The sequence below is a fragment of the Mus caroli genome, unplaced genomic scaffold (genome assembly GCF_978045245.1).
Source record: "Mus caroli unplaced genomic scaffold, Mus_caroli_1 scaffold_14, whole genome shotgun sequence".
Lineage (NCBI taxonomy): Eukaryota > Metazoa > Chordata > Mammalia > Rodentia > Muridae > Mus > Mus caroli.
The window spans coordinates 112,012,999-112,017,156 of record NW_028227269.1 but is presented as its reverse complement, the minus strand read 5'-3'; the positions used below and the strand labels follow the sequence as shown (position 1 = coordinate 112,017,156).

Genomic DNA, 4,158 nt, shown 5'->3' with positions numbered 1-4,158 from the left:
GAAAATTCCGAGTGCTCTTGTCACAGAGAAAGAGTTCTGCTACCATCAGCTCATAGGTGTGATCCTCTACAAAACCCATATTATTGAAAAGCCATATTGTGCCCAGACATTGGAAAGCCTGAGCTCATATCTAGAAATACAGTTATGTGTGGTACTATTTAATTATACATTTACACTAAGGAAACCTGATAGTATGGAAACAAAACCTGTTCTGTGCACATGCACAGAGGGAAACTAAACAGAGTATGGTGAATCTTTAACAAAAAAAAAAAGGAAACTGCAATATGTTTCAAATGCTGTAACTGAAATCTGGTTTTCTGATGCTTTATATATGGTATCATCAGTGGCATCAGCCTAGGTCCAACCCCAGAGCATGATATAGCAGGAAGACATGCAAATAGGTCTTCTCTGTGCCCATGAAAAACACCTCTGCCCTGACCCTGCAGCTCTGACAGAGGAGGCCAGTCCTGGATTTGATTCCCAGTTCCTCACATTCAGTGATGAGCATTGAACACAGACCCCTCACCATGAACTTCGGGCTCAGCTTGATTTTCCTTGTCCTAACTTTAAAAGGTAAATTATTGAGAAGAGATGACATCTATTGTATGCACATGAGAAACAGAAAAATTATTTGTTTTGTAAGTGACAGTTTTCCAACCAGTATTCTCTGTTTGCAGGTGTCCATTGTGAAGTGAAGCTGGTGGAGTCTGGGGGAGGCTTAGTGAAGCCTGGAGGGTCCCTGAAACTCTCCTGTGCAGCCTCTGGATTCACTTTCAGTAACTATTACATGTCTTGGGTTCGCCAGACTCCAGAGAAGAGGCTGGAGTGGGTCGCAGCCATTACTAATGGTGGGGGCACCTACTATCCAGACAGTGTGAAGGGGCGCTTCACCGTCTCCAGAGACAATGCCAAGAACACCCTGTACCTGCAAATGAGCAGTCTGAAGTCTGAGGACACAGCCTTGTATTACTGTGCAAGAGACACAGTGAGTGAATGTTACTGTGAGCTCAAACTAAAACCTCCTGCAGAGCACCCAGGACCAACAGAGGGCGAGGAGTGCACATGGAGTTCTGATTCACAGAATAGTTACAGCCTGTACAATTAGACCCAACCTTCAACCCACAGTCAAAATATTCGATCCAAAATTGTTCCTGTCTAAAAGTAATTTAAGGACAAAATGGACCAGAGACTGAAGGAATGGCTGACCTGTGACCATCCCAACTTTGGATCTATCTCATAGGCAGGCATCAAACCTTGACATTTGTCACTGACACTATATTGTGCTTGCAGACAGGAGCATAGCATGGCTGACCTCTAAGAGGCTCTACAAGCACCTGACTGAGACATTTGTAAATACAGTGTACAAATGGATTAAGTTTGAAGACTGCTATAGAAGAGTTAGAGGAAGGAATGAAAACTCTGAAGGGGATAACAACCCCAGAGGAAGACCAACAGTGCCAATTAACCTGGATGCCTGGGAACTCCCAGAGACTAAGCCACAAACCAAAAATCATGCAGGCTAGTCTGAATCCCCTGGCACCCATGTCTCAAGGAACTGCCTTTTCTTGCCTCAGTGGGAGAAGATGAGCCTAAAGCTTTAAAGACTTGACGCCCCAGGGATGGGCAATACAAAGTTGAGTTTCTTGGGAAAGTGAAGAGGATGGTGGGAGGAGGAATAAATCTGGGAAGTGGGACTGGTTGGGGACAACATATTGGTCCTAATTTTATGAAATAATTATCTAATCGATAAAAAGAGCCCTTCGGGGTAATAGAGGGCTGGACTCCTCTGTGCATAATTTGTAACTCTACATGGATCCTCTTTAAAAGTGTACGGAGCACATAGTGTATATGTGTGTGACACTAATCCAGGAGTAAATGTTTCTGTAAGAACTTTATGAATAAACTTTATTAATAGCATCAAAAAGTATAGGTTGTAGCAACCCTTGACTTGTACGAATGCTTATACCACTTTCTATTTTCCTTATTTATATCTGTTTTGCATTTGTTTATTTATTTATTACTTACTTATTTATTTATGATTTCACTGGGTCTTTCTGTAGTCCTGTATGTGTTTATTTGTCTCTTTATTGCTCTGTCTGTCTCTTTCTCTCTGTCTACTATTGTATCTCTCTGTGTCTCTTTGTCTCCGATCATGTGTGTGTGTGTGTGTGTGTGTGTGTGTGTGTGTGTGTGTGTGCATATTGAAATGAGATATCTTCTTCTATCAGTGTACACAATGACTTTGAAATAAAATCCATCACTGGGCTTGGATATCACTATCTTGCTAGAATGGTTGCCCAAAGAGTCCTAACCATCACACTGTTTCTATACCTAATAGCTAGGCTTATTGATTTACTACCAAAACTACCCCATCTTTAGTTATGGATATTAAACACAGATCCTCATGGTGTGTTAAGAACTTGAAGCACAGAGCTATATATACAGCCCCACTAAATAAATATAAGATAAACTCTGGCTTGAACAAAACTCAGAGTATCACACAAGGCAGAAGTGAATCTCTCTGAGGAACAGGATCACATCCCAAAGAACCAAAGAACCCTTTTGACTCTGGAACCCAAGAGTCAGGGCTGACACTCAGTAAGATTTCCTTCATAGAGCATGATGTGGGATTCCAGTAGAAATCAGTCAGGGCCTGTGACCTATGAACCAGATGACTTTCAGTCTCTCCATCATCCTCACACAAACCATATGCAACAGCTCAGCACTGACTCACCTGTGATACTGGTGACAAAAAGTGTGTAAAGTCTCAGAACTGAGACATGAGGCCAATGTAGCTACCAACACTCAGTGAGCTTCATTTGGCTGCAAACTGCTCCAAAACCACTCAAAGGGTAACATCTCCGTTTTCTCTCTGTGTACTAGTGATGCCTTGGTAGATATAGTTCCCCAATAATTTAATAGGACAAATCATTTTTCCTTTTAACACATTAATCCCCTTTCCTTCCCCCAAGCTTCTAAAATTTGTCTTTAACACTGATGTCTGAGAGATGTGGCATAACAGATGTTTGGCTTATTCTGAATTGTTCCTCATCAAAAGAAATCAGTTGTGGCACTTTGAACCTAAATATAACAATATTTCACAAAGGCATTCTGGGAATATATGGATGTGGTTGCTACAAAGAATAGGAGGATCTATGCCCATACCACCCTGAATGAGCCAGATACTATCTAAAAGAGTAGGAGGGTGGGACATGGTGGTGCATGCCTTTAGTCCCAGCACTCTGGAAGAAGAGGCAGGCAGATTTCTGACTTCCAGGCCAGGCTGGACTACAAAGTGAGTTCCAGGACAGCCAGGGCTATACAGAGAATCCCTGTCTGGAAAAACAAAACAAAACAAAACAAAAAGAGTAGGAGGGTATTAGTTGCCAGGTGGTTATGTCCAATCAATCAGACCACAATGCAACCTGAGAAAAGGTCTAAGTTTGTCAGATTGTCCTGGAGATGTGTTGCCTGTGATAATGGCATAGCTGGAACTGCAATACATTGGTTAACTGATAGATCTGGAGAAAAAAAAGGAATAGTCTCTGTTTTCCTAGGTTCACCAAGTTGGCAGTGAGCTAGAAGATGCTACTAGAGACCAGCACAGGTGCTTTTACAGAGATATTTTACATTGTCTGTCCTGCTCTGCCATCATCAGGTCCATCCACCTATGTGAGGACACTGTTTCTGCAAGGAAGATAAGGCTTTAATGCCCACAAGACCTCCATAGCCACAACTGCACAAGTGAATGAATGGATAACTGGAAATTGTGGTCCAGAGAGACTGATGATGCCTGAGACTGACAATTTTTTTATTTCATCTCAATTTACAACACAACTTGATTAATAATTTCTAAGATTTTTTTGGTAATTGATGTCTTCTCAGAGACAAACACCAAAGTTCTCATAATTTCTGTACATTTGTAAAATAGATGTGCTTATGTGTATTGCAATGCAGAAAAAGGAGACTTGGGAACCATGGAGCACAGGGTGGAATACTGCAGAACTAAAGCAAATGAAGACAGAAGTCATGTGCAACTAAATCCCTGAATTTCCATAGGAGCTACAGCAATAGGGCTGAGCTGTCTACAATATATAGAACATCACCACTGCCCCATCTCACTTCCTAGAATATCTCCCCTTTAATTTCTTTCACTGG

General features: G+C 41.7%; 1 pseudogene across 1 annotated transcript; it reads left to right on the top strand.

Annotated features, from left to right (window-relative positions):
* Positions 1-445: 445 nt before the first annotated feature.
* Positions 446-1,105, top strand: LOC147001340 (Ig heavy chain V region 914 pseudogene; annotated as a pseudogene). The gene is made up of 2 exons (XR_015045092.1): positions 446-573; positions 678-1,105. The product of XR_015045092.1 is annotated as an Ig heavy chain V region 914 pseudogene (transcript).
* Positions 1,106-4,158: the final 3,053 nt, after the last annotated feature.